Here is a 20,449-nt window from a genome sequence, read left to right as displayed (position 1 = left end):
CTATCATAAAGGAGACCAAAATTATTCACAGTATTCCAGATGAAATCTAGGAAATCTGACATCCTGAGATGGATGGAGAAGTTAACACTGTTTTCTTTGTGGAAAAAAACCAAGAAATTTGATTGAAGTGCTCAAAATCATGGATGGAGTAGACAGGGTGAAGCAGTGACTGTAAAATTTCATAAATTTGATGGAGGTGGAGACTAGAAGTCAATTTTTGTTCAGTTTAGATTTATTCACATGATGTTCCATTAGCTTTTAACAATCCACTACCAGTGCCAATTAGTATTGCTTTATACATTTTTGGAGGGCCAATGGAAATGTTGTCTGTTGAATATATCAAGTGCACAAAAGAAACAAATTAATTGATAAACTGCCCCTTAAGGGAAGTGCCACTTTGCAAGTAATTATCCAATAATACACACTGAGCCATCATGTATACAACTGGCAGTGACTGAAAACAAAAGTAATTTCAAATACTGAGACAAGCTGAGCTACTAACAAGTGGGGGTGGTTAGCTCAGATGGCTGATTTTGCAATGCAGAATAATACCAATAATGTGGGGTTATTTCCCACATTGACTGAGGTTTCCATGAAGCTCCTATGTTCTCAATTTCTCCTCTCACCTGAGGTGTGGTACACTCAGGTTAACCCAGTACTAGTCATCACTCTCTTAAGAGAGAGTGTTCTAATGTGACTATAATGACTTTACTAAATGATGTTCTCAAAATACAGTTCTTTATTTCAGAATTCATTTGTGGGCTGTGGTTGTCATCATCTGGATCAGCGTTTATTGCCAATCCTTAATTGCCCTTCAGAAGGTGGAGGTGAGCTGCCTTCTTGAACTGCTGCAGTCCCTATGCTATAGGTAGACACACAATACTGTTGAGAAGGAAATTCTGAGGTTTTGACCCAGTGACACTGAAGAAATGGCAAAGTTAGGATGGTGAATGGCTTGGAGGGGAACTTGCAGATGGTGGTGTTCCCATGTTTCTGCACCCCTGGCCTTGTAGATGGAAGTGGATTTAGAAGATGTTGTCCAAAGATCTTTGGTGAATATTTGCAGTGTATCGTGTAGGTAGTACACGCTGCTGTCACTGAACGTCATTGATGGAGGGAGTGGATGCTTGTGGATGTGATGTCAATCAAGGAGGCTGCTTTATCCTAAATGGTGTCTTCTTGAGTGTTGTTGGAACTTCACTTATCCAGGCAAGTGGGAATATTCTATTACACTCCTGTGTTGTACCTTGTAGAAGATGTACAGGCTTTGGGGAGTCAGGAGGTGAGTTACTCGCTGCAGTATTCCTAGCCTCTGACTGCTCTTGCAGTCATTGTGTTTATGTGGTGAGTCCGGTTGAGTTTCTTCTTAATGCTAACTCAAGGATGGTGATAGTGGGAGATTCAGTTATAGTAATACCACTGAATGTCAAGGGATGATGGTTAGATTGTGTCTTATTTGTATGGCATGTTACTTGCCAATTGTCAACCCAAGCCAGGATATTGTCCAGATCTTATTGCTTTTGAACATGGACTGCTTCAGTATCTGAGGGCATGTGAATATTGCTGAACATTGTGCAAGCATATCCCAACTTCTGATATTCTATGGAGGGAAGGTCATTGATGAAGCAGCTGAAGATACTTGAGCCTAGCACACTACCCTCAGGAAATACCGCAGAGATGTCCTGCAGCTGAGATGATTGACCTCCAAGAGCCATAGAGGTAGTGAGATATGCAAATGCTGGAGAGTCCTGATGAAAGATTCTGAACTGAAACATCGACTCCCCTTCTCCTCTGATGCTGCTTGATCTGCTGTGTTTTTTCCAGCTCAACCCTCCAATAACCATAACCATCTTCCTATGTGACAGAAATGACTTCAACCAGCAAAAAGATTGCCACCTGCAATCCATTGATTCCAGTTTTGCAAGGATTCCTTGATTCCACTTTTGGTTGAATGCAGCCTTGATGTCACAGGCTGTCAATCTCCCCTCACCTTCCTTTCACTCAGACTAATTTCAACTGAATTGCAACTCAAAGCATTTTTTTCAAATGCATTATATTTTAAAGCTAATCAATTTATTTCTTTTTAGACTATGGAAGCATTGTTGGCCAATTATTTGGTGGGTCAGTGGTTAGCACTGATGACTCACAGCACTAGGGGACCAGGTTCAATTCCAGCCTCAGGCGACTCTCTGTGTGGAGTTTGCACATTCTCCTTGTGTCTGTGCATGTTTCCTCCCAGAGTCCAAAGATGTGCGATGGATTAGCCATGGGAAATGCAGGGATAATGTGGACGTGGATGGGATGATCTTTGGAGGATTGGTGTGGAGTCAATTGGCTGAATGTCCTGCTAGCACGTTGTAGGGATTCTCTGATGATAGTGGCCATATACTTGGCCCTAGTTACAAAAGTTTTTTGACAGCAATGGCAGGTTGATTTTCTTTTATCATTGTGGAGTTAAACCAAAGTTGGCAAGTGGTTCACTGGAGTTTTTGTTATACAACTTAATCATAAAAGATGCATGGTCACACTTACACTGCAGTTAAGTTACAAATTCAGTCCCAGCAGCAGTTATATATGGGACAAGTTTCCCCTTGCATACTAAGGAAGGGGTAAAGAAAGGTTTCAAAGGAAGAGAGTCCAAAAGACTAAGAACAGCAAGCCAGCTCCCATCTGGCAGACCTACAACAGCTTTGCATGGACAGATTTAATAGGAACAGAGAAACTCTTCACTGTGAAGACAGAAATGACTTGAGGAGGCAAGTCCTTATTTTGCAACATGCTCATCTGCAAAGCAAGAATCTGGACCTCAACAATGAAATCAGTGTTAATGTAGGAAGGTATTAGTTAGATCCGAGTAAGATGAAATGCAAGAAGATTTGAATTAGATTTGCTCTGTATGTCAGTGACTGTATGGTGTGTGATAAATAAGATTAAGCTGCAGGCACTGGCATCCATGTGGGAATTTGATGCCGTGGCAATAACAGAAATCTGCTTCAAGGAAGGGCAGGACTAAATCATTCTTTATTTCTGAATATAAAGAGTCCAAGAAAGTGATACAAGGAAGGGTGACACCACTGATTAAGAATAATATTATAGTGCAGAAAACTTTTGATGTCCTAGAAAGGTCAAGGACAAAATCTACTTGGTTAGAATTAACAAGTAAAAAGAAGTATCATGTCAGTGCTAGTTATATTCTACAGGCCAAAAAATAGCAGGAAAAATATAGAGGAAAACATTACCAAAGAAACTACAGACAAAGTATATATTATTAAGAACGACTTTAGTTAACTTAATATGGACTGTGTTCTGATCCCAGGCAGAAATTGGGCTTGATAGATCATTTTTTGTTTGTTTTTGTTGTAGCGATTTGATTTATTCTTGAAACATAAGCATGCAGAGTTGGAGATTTTGTTTGAGAATTAACCAGAAGAAACATAGATAAAATACAATAAATCAATTATTTACCTGTACACAAATACAAATAATTTTAAATACACTATAAACATATATTCCTATTAAGCTTAAAACAAATCCTTTCTAAATCCCTAATACAATACCCAACAGCAATCCTTGTAAAGAACTCACTCTAGAATCTGTTTCTGTAACAATATGTTTAAGGTAACATGACTTTAACTCTGACTGGAAATGCTGATAGCTTATCCCTGGAGCTATTATATACATGCGTTTAAGAAAATTGGGCTTCAAATCCTCCACAGGGTCTTATCCCATCACCTTTGGTCTGGGGCTATCACCAACTATCCCTTCTAATTTCCATATGAGTGATCCATTTAGTAGAATGTTGGTGGACTGTGTGAGCTCTTCATTGAAAACTTGAACAGGAGGTCTGTACACCTTTATTATTGTGGATTTGGTTACTCTTTCCCAGAAAGCATATGGAGGTGATTTGAGAGTGAACACCCTTGATGTCTAGGTTGAACTTGTCTACGTGTGACATGAAGGAACTGCAGCAAAACTGAAGTCAATGAGAATCAAGGGACAAACTCTCTGCTGGTTGGAGTCATACCTCACACATAGGAAGACAGTTGTGGTTGTTGGAGGTCAGTCATCTCAGCTCCAGGACATCTCTGCAGGAGTTCCTCAGAGTAGTGTCTGAGGTCCAACCATCTTCAGCAGCTTCATTAATGATTTTCCCTCCATCATAAGGTCAGCTGTAGAGAAGTTCATTGATTGCACAATACTGAAGCAGTCTATGTTCAAATGCAGCAAGACTTGGACAATATCAAGATTAGGGCTGACACCACACAGGTAATGACCAACTCCAAGAAACAATCTAACCTTTGGTCATTGACACTCAATAGTATTACCATTATTGAAGCCCCACTATTAACCTCCAGTTTAAGGGGATGATGGATTAAATGTTTGAATTTGTGGACAACCTCTTATTTTCATTAGCAAGCTCTGTTGCCCTCCTGGTTATAGCAACCTGCTGTGTTTTTTTCGGGGAGAATTATTTCCCTCAGAAACTCATAAGTGACTTTTATCTTTCATACCCTTATTCAACAATCAAAGTTAAGCTTCATAACCATATTACATTTCTCCTTCTGGTTGCTTCTGAGGTTTGCAAATTTTCTGCCTGTAAGCATCAGAGACAAACACACTGAGAATAGCTCTTTTTTCTTGTCAGTGCATAATCTGCAGAAGCCTCCTGAAAAAGCAAAGCATAGACTTTGAGTTCTTCCAGTTGGCCAGCATTACATGAGCAGTGTTCAGTTTTCTTTTGGCCATCACGTCTGTTCGGCTCTCTTTTCAAAATCAATTCACAAAATTCCCTTGTATCCATTTCATCATACTTCAGGATGACTTACAAATATTCACTTGAACTGACCTCCATTGAACAACCCTGGGCTGGAGGCAAATCTTCACTCATCATTACTTACCCTTGAGTCAAAGGCAACTTTCAGTTTTAATAGCCAGCTTAATTAATTGGAATACCCTCTCTCATTCCTTATCTTTCTCCTACATTGCTTCTATTTCCCTTTCTCATTCTAGTTCACATTCACTAAATATTCTTTAATTGGCTCTGAAGTGCCTTTTCTTTTCCTGAATCTGAAAGTCAAGCTACATTTTATACAGTGGGATATGTGATAGTGTAACCTTCTCTTCGTCTGATCCTCTCTTTGTCCTCATTTCAATTTTTGATTCTCAGGCCTCTAATTGCTGAAGTTCAGGTTTCCCAGCTTTTGGTCTAATATCTACCTCCATGTGTTCCAATGCAATCAGTTATTGTCATAGCCATGGAGATAAACTCCACAGAAAACAGTGCTTCAGTCCATTGTGTCTGTGTCACTGAACATTATGCAGTGAAAAATGTATCCATCAGTATCCATTAGCCCATTATTAATTCACCATCCTTACTTTCTAAAGGACCACCACCCAATTTTGATGTGAAAATGCTCCATTTTTGAGCATTCATATTTAAAGGATTGTGGATTGTATTCACTTGAGGATATGTGAGGTTTTTTTTATGTTTAAAAGACTGTCAATAAAAAATCTCAATAGGATATATTCTTAATTTTTTTTAAAGTCACATGGCCTAAGCTAATCACTTACACCTATTTACTGGAAATCACTTGTCTGGGTCAATGGCTGTCCGGAGGTAACTTTTGTTTTGGCTACTATTTGGAGTACAGTTCAGCTGGAGCACAGAATGCCGAGAGAGAGAGAGAGAAAGAGAGAGAGAAAGACAGAACCTACCCAACTCATCATATGCCTTTCTGAGAGAACTTTCTTGAAGATTCAGTGTGACAATTGAAACACTGATCTAAATATTGTCCTGCAAAACCTCTGGAAGATTTTTGTTTTCTCCTCATTTCTTGAATGAACTGGATCTGCTAAAGGTTAACTCTCTACGCATGAATGGATGTGAACTGAAAGCCATCTTTCATTTGCTGGAGAAACACAGCAGATATGGAAATATCTGTGGAGAGAGAAACAGACCTAACATTTCAAATCCAAAAAGCATTTGTCAGAATCCTTCAGAACAATCTTAAAGTAGTTTCATCTACTTACATATAAATGATTATCTCCAGGGGAGCTAGTCAGTTGATGTTCCATGTTTTACAATCTACAACAATGTAGTATAGACCTAGTTATATCTCTTAGAACAAGGTCTCTTACCTAGTGTTAATCTAGTTAATATACTTAATGTAACCTGTTTTCTTACCATGATGTAATAAACTAATTATTGTTCCTCAAGTGCAGCCCCTTCTACCCTACATTTATCAGTGGTTAATCCTTCACTCCTTAACATTAGTCCCAGAGTCTAGTATCGCAACATATACCCCCATATAACAATGGTCCTAGAAAACTGAAAGCTGGGTATAAGCACCTCCTTACTATAGTTCTGTGCAATGAACTCCACCTGACAAAGGAACAGTGCTCCAAAAACTTGTGATTTCAAATAAACTTATTGGACTATAACCTGGTAGTGTGTGTCTTCTGACCTTGTCCACCCCAGTCCAACACCAGCACCTGCACATCTTTGAAAGTTATGGATAGATTGAAAAAGTAGTGATTGAAAAAGTACATGGCTTGGAAAGGGTGGACGCTAGGAAATTGTTTCTGTTAGGCGAGGAGACTAGGACCCATGGGCACAGCCTTAGAATTAGAGGGGGTAAATTCAGAACAGAAATGCGGAGACATTTCTTCAGCCAGAGAGTGGTGGGCCTGTAGAATTCATTGCCGCAGAGTGCAGTGGAGGCCGGGACGCTAAATGTCTTCAAGGCAGAGATTGATAAATTCTTGATGTCACAAGGAATTAAGGGCTATGGGGAGAATGCAGGTAAGTGGAGTTGAAGTGCCCATCAGCCATGATTGAATGGCGGAGTGGACTCGATGGGCCGAATGGCCTTACTTCCACTCCTATGTCTTATGTTCTTATGGTTTTATTGAAGAATCCAAAAGCCTGAGTTTTTTTGTGAGATATTGAATTTAAAAGCAAGTTTTGAATGGATCATGAGTCAGTTAGGAAGTATTTAGAGGAAAGTGATGATATTACCAAAGGATTCAGGTCAATTATGTTCAAGGATAAGAAGAAATCCAGAAGAAAAAAATGAAGCTGGATGAGGGCTAACTTCATAGTGGGTGAGAACAGATCTTGTCCATATTGTAGGCAAAGCATGAATGATTTTCGTTTAAAAAGCACAACAGTTTGGATGCAGTTGTGACATATTCCCATGCGGAGAATGATAGGAAGGAGACCTGGCAATGAAAGAGATTGAGAGGAAGATGTCGCACAGAAAGGGTCGCAATTGGTAATTCAAGTGAGAAACATAGAAAGATATGAAGAGAAGTGAAAAACAAGTAATGAGAGAGTAAATTAAGGGAATAACAACTAACATAAGACAGAGTTGAAAAGTCTTTCTTCGACATATGGATGGTAAAAAGGTCACTTAAAAAGGAACAGGGCTGATTAATGATCTGAAAGGACATTTATGCACAGAAGAAAATGGCATGAACCATGTGCAAAATTCAATTGTTACGTCTTTACCAATAATGAAGATGCTGTCAAACAGAGAGTGGGGGAGTATAAATTGAGACACTGGACGGCCAAAAATCAATGAAGAGAGATATTAAAATTAAGATTGTACTTAAAGTTGGTAACTTACAAGGACTGGATGAGATGCATCCAAGGTCACTGAAGAGAGTAGGGTTGCAAATTGAGACAGAACAATGTGCTTAATCTTCCAATTCTCCTTAAACATAGAGACAGGGCCACAGGACTGGAGCATTGCAAGTGTTAATCCTTTTCAAAAATGGGTGTAAAGAAAAATCCAGCAAGCCATTTTATTCTCAGTGCTGTGAAAATGTTCAAAACTGATAATCGTGAACAAAGTTAATGGTGAATTTGATAAATGCACACTTGTGGAATATCAGCATGTTTGTTTAAGGGCAAATCCTGTTTAACAAACTTAACCCAGTGTTTTTGATGAGGTAACAGAGATAATTGGCATGGTGTACGTGGACTTTAAAAAAGTGTGTACTGTAGATGAAGTGACACATCAGACACGTGTCAGCAAATTTGGAAACCATGGAATAGAATGATTATGTCTTTGGACTGGGTTCCCAAGACAGTGGTAATAGGACCATTGCTTTTCTTGATCTGTATTAATCTCCACATCGGTATTTATCTATATATCCATTGGTGTATGATACAAAAGTAGGAGCACTATGATCTGTGATGAGATTAATAGAGTCATAGAGTCATAAAGGTGTACAGCACAGAAACAGATCCTTGAGTCTTACTCTCCATGCCAACCAGATAATCCTAAATTAATCTAGTCACATTTGCCAGCATTTGACCCATACACTCGTCTGGTTGCCTTTTAAATGTTGTAATAGTAACAACTTCCACACTTCCTCTGGCAGCTCATTCCATATGTGCACCACCCTCTGGGTGAAAACGTTGCCCCTTAGATCTCTTTTAAATCTTTCCCCTCTCACCTTAAACCTATGCCCTCTAAGTCTGGGCTCCCCCACTTCAGGGAAAAGACCTTTGTCTATTTATCCTATCAATGCCCCTCATGATTTTATCAACCTCTATAAGGTCACCCCTCAGCCTCCGACACTCCGGGCAAAACAGTCCCAGCCGATTCAACCTCTCCCTATAGCTGAAACCCTCCAATCGTGGCAACATCCTTGTAAATCTTTTCTGAATGCTTTCAAATTTCACCAATTCCTTTGCACACAGTATTCCAAAGGTGCCCTGACCAATGTCCTGTACAGCCATAACATGACCTCGCAATTCCTATAATCAATGCTCTGACCAATAAGGGAAAACATCCAAGTCATTTATAAAAACTACAAGCAGTAGAGGCCCAAGAACAGATCCCTGTGGGACACCACTCGTCACCGACCTCCAGGTAGAATGCTTTCCATCCACTATCACTCGCTGTCTTCTTTCGGCCAGCCAGTTCTCTATCCAGACAAATTTCCCTATATCCCATCCCTCTTAACTTTCTGAATGAGCCTACCATGGGGAACCTTATCAAATATTTTACTGAAATCCATATGTACCACATCCACTGATCAACCTTCGTCAACTTGTCTCGTGATATCCTCAAAGAACACAATAAGGCTCGTAAGGCCTGACCTACAAAGCCATGCTGACTATTTTTAATAAAACTATGTTTTTCCAAATAGTCATGAATCTTATCTCTTAGAATCCTTTCCAGTACCTTGCTTACCACAGATATAAGCACTGGTCTGTAATTCCCAGGGATTTGCCTATTCCCTTTCTTGAACAGAGGAACAACATTCATCTCCCTCCAATCATCCGTTTTTATTCCCACGGAGAGTGAGGATGCAAAGATCATTGCCACAGGTGCAGCAATCTCATTCCCCACTTCCTTTACTAACCTTGGATATATTTGGTCTGGCCTTGGGGACTTATCTATCTTGATGCTATCCAGAATTCCAGCACATCCACTTCCTTATTATCAAGCTGTTCAAGCCTATTAACCTAGTCCATGGTGTTCTCACTACCAACAAGGTCCCTCTCTCTCATGAATACTGAAGCAAAAAACACATTTAGGGCCTCCCCTACCTCTTCAAACTCCACGCATAAGTTCCCTCCAGTCTCCCTGATCGGCCCTACCCTCTCTCTGATCTTTCTCTTATTCCTCACATTGGTGTAGAATGCCTTTGGGTTTTCCCTAGTCCTTCCTGCCAAGGCTTTTTCGTGCCCCCTTCTAGCTCTCCTCAGTCCATTTTTGAGTTCTTGCCTAGCTACCCTGTAATCCTCTAAAGCTGTGTCAGTTCCTTGCTTCATCAACCTTAAGTAAGTGTCCTTCTTTCTTTTGACGAGAAGCTCCTCTGCTGTTTTCATCCAAAGCTCCTTCACCTTTTCATTCCTTGCCTGTCTCAGTGGGACAAAGTTATCCAACACTCGCAACAAGTGCTCCTTAAACAGCCTCCACATTTCTGTTGTGCATTTCCCATAGAACAATTGTTCCCAATTTATACTCCACAGCTCCTGTCTCACAGCACTATAACTTGCTCTCCCCCGATTAAATACCTTCCCATGCTGTCTGCTCTTATCCCTCTCCATGGCTGTGGTAAAGATGAGGCAGTTGCGGTCACTTTCACCGAAATGCTCTCCCACTGAGAGATCTGAAACCTGACTTGGCTCGTTGCTTAGCACCAAATCCAATATAGCCACCCCCCCTAGTCAGCCTATCTACATATTGAGTATACATATTATAGTTACCACCTGAAAAATCCATCATCTAATATCCCCTAAAATGGCTTGGTGCCAAACTATCAGTCTAAAACAATTATGTTTCTTGAATGGGATTGGAATCCAGAAGTGCTATCTGCTGACCAGAGCTGAACTGGTCCAGCATTGTAAAGATAATTAACAAGGAGATCCATGATTACAGGAAGAAGGCAGGAGATCAGATCTCAAAAGAACATAGACACATTAGTTGATTTGCAGACACATAACCGATGAAATATAATGCAGAAAAGCCTGATGTAACACATGTTACAAGAGAGAATAAAGGAAGGCATTGCAAAATAAGGTGTGTGCAGGAGCAAAGGGAACTTGGTAAGTGTTCATGAATCTTTGAAAATTGTGGGATAAATTGAAAATGCAGTTATTGGAACATCCAAGATCCTGGGTTTTATCAGTAGGGATATTGAGTCTAAAAGCAATGAGCAAATGGTGAACCTTATCAAACATTTGCTCAGTCTTTGATAGAGTATGATGTCCAATGTTGGGCAACAAGCTTTGGGTGGGATTGGCAGGTATTAAAAGAAATACAAAGGTATTTTTATGGGAACGGTTCCAAATATGAGGAACCTCAATGAGTTAAATAACTTGGAGACGTTGTGTTGATTTTTATGGGGAAATTTTATGTTCACTATTATGGGTGGACTAGGCCTGATATTCAGGGAGATATAACTTTCTATTGTTGGAAGAGTCAACAGCCTGGTAGCAGAGACTTAAGATTAATGACAAAAACAAGGTGAAACGAAGGAAGCTTTGTTCAGACAATGGGTGGTACTTATCAGGAATTGAGGTTGATTGGCTCTGTTGGCTCGATGGCTGAGTTGTGACATGGAGTGTTGCTAATAGTATGGATTCAATTCTCCCGTGGCTTTTCCTCAACCTCTTCCTTGCCTGGGGTTTGGTGATCCCCAAGTTAAGCCACCACCAGTCATCTTTCTCCAATGCGAGAGCAGCCCTACAGTCTGGTAGGACTATGGTGAGTTTACCTTCCTTCAAATTAGGAATGCACTGTCTGAGAATAACGTGATGACATAGTCAATCTTTGTTTTTAAAAGGGATTGGGACAGTTATCGGAAGAGAGAAAAATTATAGGACAATTGGGAAAAGATGGCGATTGGGACAAGCTCTTGTAGAAAGGTCAAGATGGTCTCCTGCCCTGTTGTAATTATTCCATGATACAATGATTCAAACCTTACAGATTATATCTGCAATTAGCTAATTGGATGAATACCTCGTATTGGCCTCATATTCGCAGACCCATAGTGCTACAAAATAAAACATGTCTGAATGATAAGGCGATATCTTCCAAAATGCAAAGATTCTTTCCTTCTTCTTTTGTTACATTGCTTGACTTTGTCTCTGTCTAACTGCTTCACTTGAATGCATGTATCTTCTGTGCTAGTTCTCCAATTTTCTTAATGTCCTAAATGAGGCATGAAATCAAGACTTTGTATGCTCCCCTCATGTGGATGTTAAATCTCACATGAGAACAATGAATTGAGTTGGGGAGATCTCCTCAGTGTTCTGGTCAAGATTTATCCTCATCAATTATCTTAAGCTATTAATCCGGTCATTTTGTTGCTATTTTTTCTTCATTCACAGTGGGCACCACTGCCTAGACCAGCATTCATTCCCCATTCCTGATTAGCCAAAGAACAGTTAAGAGTCAATCATGTTGTTTTGGGTCTAGAGTCACACCTAGATCATACCAGATAAAGACAGCAGATCTCCTTCCTTAAAGAACATGAGTGAAACAGGTGTGTTTTTTTTTCATAATAATTGACAAAGGTTTCATGGTATGCATTAGAGTTTTACTTCCTTTTCCTTATTGACTTCAAATTCAAATTTGAACCCAAGTCCCCAGAAACATTACCCAGAAACTGAGTCTCTTGACTAATAGTGTAGTGATATTAACATGATGCCCCTGTAGGAGCTGCTTTACACAATCAATTGATACTTCAAAACTCATCTTTTGTTGCAAGCAAGGGCAGCAGATACATTGAACACCATACTGTGCAATTTTTAAAAAATGCATTGGGATGCCTTAAGCTTGTGAAATGTTGCTTTACAAATTCAAGTTGTTCCTTTTTTTCAACCTGGTTCTAAGGTCACCTGGAAGATTGTCTGTTGATGTTGCATTTAAAATCTCCTCGCTGAACATATCCTCGGAAGTGAAACTGGGATATTTTACAGGATGGCTATATTCTGCTGAAAGTCATAGGGCCGGGAGATGAATTTTCTCAAAGCAAGAGGCTCTTCAGCCTAACACATCGGTGCTAGGTCTTTCAAAGAACAATCCAATTAATGGCTCTCTCCTGTTGCTTCGCTGGAGCATGACACATATTTCCTCAACAAACCTAGATATTATCACATGGTTGTTTCACACTCTAACAGTAAATTGTTCTCTCTTTTATTCTAACAGTTTGACCTTACAAAAGCACTGGGGAGATTCTGGTGATGTCTAAATGGAAATTTTGTTGAAAATTTGATACTTGCTAATTTTATTTTTGAACACAGTGGTATACAGTTTATTAATAACAATAACAAATAGCCTTGGGTAGATTCCCAAACTGCATATCAAAGATAAATGGATGCAGTGGACAATTCTTACTGCAAATTAATTTATTCATTCAGCCAAGTAGATTTCTTTTGAAGTAAGGGAAAAAGTGAGGACTGCAGATGCAGTTCCTGAAGAAGGGCTTATGCCCAAAACGTCGATTCTCCTGCTCCTTGGATGCTGCCTGACCTGCTGCGCTTTTCCAGCAACACATTTTTCAGTTCTTTTGAAGTAACCCCCTCATGCAAACATTAACATGTAAAATAAGTACTGCCTAACTAGAGGGGGCAGTATAGACTGGATTTTATCATGAATTAGAGGTTGAAGTTGGAGCCAAAAATTACATTTATTTTGGAATTCACTTTTCACAGAATTCACCACCATAGAGGATATCCTGATCATGTTTAACATTTTTTCCATTAAAACATCACCAGAAGATATTGTTTGCTAAATCTTGGCTTGATCCTTTCTGCCTCACCTACTTCTGATCATTTGGGATCCATGAATTCACAGCGTAGTCTTTGGATGTCACCAAATGAAGGTTGATGGAAAAGGTTAACCAGATCTAATCCTGAAATAAAAACAGAAATTGCTGGAAAAAACCAGCAGGTCTGGCAGCATCTGTTGAGAGAAAGCAGAGTTAACAATTCGGGTCCAGTGACCCTTCTTCAGGACTGATGGGAAAAGGTGAAACAGAAACTTAGTCAATGAAGTCTACTGTTTTCAATACTCACAACGTGGCCTCCTTGACATTGGGGAGACGAAATGCCAGCTGGGCAACTGCTTTGCACAACATCCACGTCCCAGAGTTTCCAGTTGCCTGCCACTTTAACACACGACCCTGTTCCCCGGCAATATCTTGGTCGCAGACTTTCCTGCAGTGCTCCAGTGAAGCTCAGCACAGGCTGGAAGAACAGCAACTCATTTTCTGCTTGGGAAATCTATACCCTTTGGGCTCTATTGAGCTCTATCATTTGAGGGTTTGAGCACCTTCTTCCATGACCTTACCCAAACCTTCACATACCAGGCTTTCTCATCACATGAGTTGCTACTACAACCAACTGATTGTCAGCCACCAATGGTCCTCATTAGCAGCTATTGACTTCCTCAGGCTGACCCTTACCTATCCCTCTGTCTGTCCAGCTTTTGTTCTCTCTCTGTCTCTGGACTTAATCTGCACCTATTGTTTACTCCTCCCTTCTCCACTCCCCCCCACCCCTAAACTTTAGCATACATTCTCACCTTTTCCTACCTACAATCAGTTCTGAAGAAGGGTCACTGGACCCAAAATTTTAACTCTGCTTTCTCTGCAGGTCTGTAACAGAGTTGCTATTTCCCCCTCAGAATCTTATTCTTAACTATTAACACTTTCAGACTCACTCAGCCTCAGGTCAAAGGTGAACTGGGTGTGTCAACCTGCTTAATTTTGGCTGAGCCTCAATTAAAGAAAACTTTTCAACATTTCTTTGGGATTACCTACATCTTTTAAGATAGTGTTAGCTACATTAATGTATACTTCTGGCAATGTCTTTGCTCAGCCATTGCTCTGGTTACCAAAGATGATGGATTCTGTTTTGCTGGCATCTCTTTAACCTCACTTGAAACTTTTGTGATTATAAGTAAGCTTAGAGCTTATGCTCTTGTTAAGTCATTACCTGAGAGTATATCATCCTCATCTACTGGTAATTGCTAAACAATTTGTATTAATGTCTAAACAGTTATCCATGTTCCAGACATTAAGTCACATTTTAAGTGCACTCTGAAGAAAAGGACAGAGAGATAGTCCCTATTAAATTCCATTTGGTAAATCATTCAGTGCACTTTCTGGAAGAATTATGACTTTCTACAGCAAAGAAAAAGTGTTTGGAGGAGTTTCATGTGATTATGAATTTAATTGTATCATTTAAGGAATAAGAGGTTACTTTTCCTTTTATCAGAGCTCACTAACTGAGGACTCATACCTCACTGGGATAGTATTATAGACCAGACTAAACTCCTTCAAAACATGTTAAGAAGATGGCCGAGACCCCAACTGCTTCTCATTTTTAAAGGCATGAGTAAAGCATTGTGTTGCAGATGCAATTTGCTTGGTCAAACTACCAGGTTTGAAGCAAAGTATGTTTGCTTTTTAGACTTCACTTAAAATACAGACAAAATAAGAACAAACAAAAGCTTAACTATGACCTTATCGAAATACTAACAAGATAATATATGTTAACTACTGTTGGCAAAGGCAAATTCAGTAAAATAAATGGTCCCACATGCAACATTGTCTAGTCAGACAACATCAAGAGAAAGCTCTGAGAGAAAGAGAACTCTATCATTTTGCTGTAGCAGGAAGAGATGTATAGCAGCTTCCAAGCCGTAATAGCTACTGAAAGTTAAACTAAAAACTGACTCTGTGGGAGCTTAGCCCCACCCACTCATGCCACTTCGATAGTTTCAACTTTAAAAAAAAATCCAAGGCCTCACAAGGTGTTAACATTACTGGCTTGGAATACCACCTCTACCTCAATTCCTCTTCATTAAAAAAAAGAGAAAATACACTTCATGGCATCGTGACAGGTAATGTGCTGGAAATCAACCCTCTGTGCTATCAGAGTCATTGTGAAAATTAGCAATTTGAAAACAACACAAAATTCCCTAAAATCACTTTCTTTTAGAAAGTAAGGTCCATGTTTCTGTACTTAACCAAAATGATTATTTATTACAAGAAAATACACACTGGCTGCAGGTATGAACAATTGACACATGTGGACACACACATGCGCACCGTGCACACGCTTACATGCAGACATACACTCACACAGACACACATACATCCATTCACAAATTGATTGTTACGGACTTGCAGGAGGCATAGGGTTGCTGGTTCACATTTGTGAAGAAGTCTTTGGCTTCTTGGATAGAAGTCATTGCTAACATCAATTTTTGGCGAAAAGGTAAATTGGTTTGCTTCAGCCTTAAATGGACTCTTACTGCAGAGAGCAGAGAGAGCATCTGGAGATCTTGCCATGTCCCAGCACTATCCTAAGCTGTTCAGTTACTTCAGAACCAGTCTCACAGCAGAAGGCCTTTATCTTCAATAACTGATCACCTCTGCACAAACCAACTAGCTATTTTTTTGTTGCCAGGATCTCCATTTTTACACAACCATCAGCTCCAGCTGATCTGCAAACTATGTTTCAATTCCTGCTTGGACAATCACTGTGGAAACAGCACTTGCAATGAGGATCAAGTTACTTGCTTTCAGTACAGCTATTTTAAGACAGTTCTTTTCTCATTTTAATCTATCATTAAAAATACAGAAAAACAAAAAAAAAGACACAACCTTTATACTTTTGGCAAAATCTTTTATATCTACTTTATTCACACTTCCTGCACTTTCTGGCCTGAAGAGAATCCTGGGACATTTCCAACAGCCCCTTCTTTATCCTGGCTACTTGCTTTCCTTTCACTTTGCCATCTTCTATGCTTACTTTTTTTGTGGTGATGGTTAAAAAGATTTTTAACGATCAGCTCATAATCTTTCGCTGTGTCCACTGCCTGCCGAGCTCTGATCTTCACCATGAGTTCGAATTATTCAAAGAAGTGAATTTTAGAATTCTTCTCAGAGAGTAAATTCCCTATTGGTTCTAACTGTGACATCTGGGTCTAATTCAATAGTAAAAATTACTCGCTTTTATTTTTTTAGAGTCAATCTGTGTTTCTCTAGCTTGCTTCTATATGTTTCAAAGCTTTTGCCTACATGCCTCCAGAATTAACATATACACATCAACAATTGTTGCATTGTTTTGGAACTTTGGAAAAAAAAGTCAAAACAACAGCAGTTTAAAAGGGAGAAGAGCAGACAAAGGAAGCACATAGTGAGGGCTGTGCAGGAGAGAGAGAGAAAACCTGTATAGTTACTGCCTTTGCTGTTTGAATTCGTGTATCGCTGGACATCGGAGTGCATCTGGGAAAATTAACAAACAGTGAAATACACAACTAATCTTGGAGGAACTGTTGGGCGAAGTTCACAGCACAGAATCAGATAAGTTAATGGTTGTTTTAAGTCTGTCCAAGAGAAAGGCTGCAGTAGTGAGTATAGTGGATTCTTTCTTGATTATATGTTTTTGGAGAAAAGTCTCTTGATTAAACTTAAAATATAAGCCATAGCTATTAATTTAACCTGGGGCAATGTTTGTAGAGGAATAAGACATTGGTATTTTATGGTTCTGTAGATTGTGAAGGAGCAAAAATGGCCTTTAGTACAGTGATATGTACTTCTTGTCAGATGTGGGAGTTTAAAGAGAGTTTAAGGGTTACTGCAGATTATATCTTCCATAAATGCTGTTGGATGCGAATCTTATCAGATCGAGTGGATCGGTTGGAGAGACAGATAGAAGTGATGAGGAATTTGCAACAGCTACAGTATGTAATGGATGGCAGTTATAGAAAGGGGAGAAAGTCTCAGATACAGTCACATAGATGGGTTAATTCCAGGAAGGGTAAGAGAGGTCAGCATCTAGGGTAGGAGTCTTTTGTGGATATACCCATTTCAAACAGGTATGCTGTTTTGGAAAATGTAGGGGATGATGGATTCTAAGGGGAATGTAGCACAAACAGCCAAGTTTCTGGTATTGAGACTGGCTCTAATGCAACGAGGGGTACGTCGGCTTCCAAGAGATCAATTGTGTTAGGGGATTCTCTAGTCCGAGGTACAGTCAGACGTTTCTGTGGCCAGCAGAGAAAAAGCAGAATGGTATGTTGTTTCCCTGGTGCCAGGATCAAGAATGTCTCAGAGAGGGTGCAGAATGTTCTCACAGGGGAGAGGGGCCAGCAGGAGGTCATTGTCCACATTGGAACCAACGACATTGGAAGTGAAAAGGTTGAGACTCTGAAGGGAGATTACAGAGAGTTAGATAGAAATTTATAAAGGAGGTCCTCAAGGGTAGTAATATCTGGATTATTCCCAGTGCTGCGAGCTAATGAGGGCAGGAATAGGAGGATAGAGTAGATGAATGCATGGTTGAGGAGCTGGTGTATGGGAGAAGGATTCACATTTTTGGATCATTGGAATCTCTTTTGGGGTAGAAGTGACCTGTACAAGAAGGACGGATTGCACCTAAATTGGAAGGGGACTAATATACTGGCAGGGAAATTTGCTAGAATTGTTTGGGAGGATTTAAACTAGTAAGGTGGGGGAGTGGGACCCAGGGAGATAGTAAGGAAAGAGATCGATCTGAGACGGGTACAGCTGAGAACAGGCGTGAGTCAAACAGTCAGAACAGGCAGGGACAAGGTAGGACTAATAAATTAAACTGCATTTATTTCAATGCAAGGGGCCTAACAGGGAAGGCAGATGAACTCAGGGCATGGTTAGGAACATGGGACTGGGATATCGTAGCAATTACAGAAACATGGCTCAGGGATGGGCAAGACTGGCAGCTGAATGTTCCAAGGATAAAAATGCTACAGGAAGGAGAGAAAGGGAGGCAAGAGAGGAGGGGGATTGGAATTTTTGATAAGAGATAGCATTATAGCTGTGCTGAGGGGGGATATGACTGGAAATACATCCAGGGAAGTTATTTGGGTGGAACTGAGAAATAAGAAAGGGATGATCACCTTATTGGAATTGTATTATAGACTCCCCAATAGTCAGAGGGAAATTGAGAAACAAACTTGTAAGGAGATCTCAGCTATCTGTAAGAATAATATGGTGGCTATGGTAGGGGATTTTAACTTTCCAAACATCGACTGGGACTGCCATAGTATTAAAGGTTTAGATGGAGAGGAATTTCTTAAGTGTGTACAAGACAATTTTCTGATTCAGTATGTGGATGTGCCTACTAGAGAAGGTGCAAAACTTGACCTACTCTTGGGAAATAAGGCAGGGCAGGTGACTGAGGTGTCAGTGGGGGAGCACTTTGGGACCAGCGACCATAATTCTATTCATTTTAAAATAGTGATGGAAAAGAATAGACCAGATCTAAAAGTTGAAGTTCTAGATTGGAGAAAGGCCAATTTTGACGGTATTAGGCAAGAACTTTCAAAAGCTGATTGGAGGCAGATGTTCGCAGGTAAAGGGACAGCTGGGAAATGGGAAGCCTTCAGAAATGAGATAACAAGAATCCAGAGAAAGTATATTCCTGTCAGGATGAAAAGTAAGGCTGGTAGGTATAAGGAATGCTGGCTGACTAAAGAAATTGAGGGTTTGGTTAAGAAAAAGAAGCAGGCATATGTCAGGTATAGACAGGAAAGATCGAGTAAATCCTTAGAAGAGTATAAAGAAAGTAGGAGTATACTTAAGAGGGAAATCAGGAGGGCAAAGCGGGGACATGAGATAGCTTTGGCAAATTAAGGAGAATCCAAAGAATTTTTACAAATATATTAAGGACAAAAGGGTAACTAGGGAGAGAATAGGGCCCCTCAAAAATCAGCAAGGCGGTCTTTGTGTGGAGCCACAGAAAATGGGGGAGATACTAAATGAATATTTTGCATCAGTATTTACTGTGGGAAAGGATATGGAAGATATAGACTGTAGGGAAATAGAAGGTGACATCTTGCAAAATGTCCAGATTACAGAGGAGGAAGTGCTGGATGTCTTGAAACGGTTAAAGGTGGATAGATCCCCAGGACCTGATCAGGTGTACCCGAGAACTCTGTGGGAAGCTAGAGAAGTGATTGCTAGGCCTCTTGCTGAGATATTTGTATCATCAATAGTCACAGGTGAAGTGCCAGAAGAATGGAGGTTGGCAAAAGTGGTGCCACTGTTTAAGAAGGGTGGTAAAGACAAGCCAGGGAACTATAGACCGGTGAGCCTGACCTCGGTGGTGGGCAAGTTGTTGGAGGGAATCCTGAGGGACAGGATGTACATGTATTTGGAAAGGCAAGGACTGATTCGAGATAGTCAACACGGCTTTGTGCGTGGGAAATCATGTCTCACAGACTTGATTGATATTTTGAAGAAGTAACCAAGAAGATTGATGAGGGCAGAGCAGTAGATGTGAGCTATATGGACTTCAGTAAGGCGTTCGACAAGGTCCATGGGAGACTGATTAGCAAGGTTAGATCTCATGGAATACAGGGAGAACTAGCCATTTGGATACAGAACTGGCTCAAAGGTAGCATACAGAGGGTGGTGCTGGAGGGTTGTTTTTCAGACTGGAGGCCTGGAGTGCCACAAGGATCGGTGCTGGGTCCTCTACTTTTTGTCATTTACATAAATGATTTGGATGCGAGCATAAGAGGTACAGTTAGTAAGTTTGCAGATGACACCAAAATTGGAGGTGAAGTGGACAGCGAAGAGGGTTACCTCAGACTGAGAAGTGGCAGATGGAGTTTAATTCAGATAAATGAGAGGTGCTGCATTTTGGGAAAGCAAATCTTAGCAGGACTTATACAATTAATGGTAAGGTCCTGGGGAGTGTTGCTGAACAAAGGAACCTTGGAGTGCAGGTTCATAGCTCCTTGAAAGTGGAGTCGCAGGTAGATACGATAGTGAAGAAGGCGTTTGGTGTGCTTTCCTTTATTGGTCAGAGTATTGAGTACAGAAGTTGGGAGCTGAAAATGTGTTGCTGGAAAAGCGCAGCAGGTCAGGCAGCATCCAAGGAGCAGGAGAATCTATGACTCTATGACTCTAATAGATTCCCTGAAGA

The sequence above is a fragment of the Chiloscyllium punctatum genome, chromosome 20 (genome assembly GCF_047496795.1).
Source record: "Chiloscyllium punctatum isolate Juve2018m chromosome 20, sChiPun1.3, whole genome shotgun sequence".
NCBI classification, from domain to species: domain Eukaryota; kingdom Metazoa; phylum Chordata; class Chondrichthyes; order Orectolobiformes; family Hemiscylliidae; genus Chiloscyllium; species Chiloscyllium punctatum.
Note: the sequence above shows the minus strand (reverse complement) of the source record.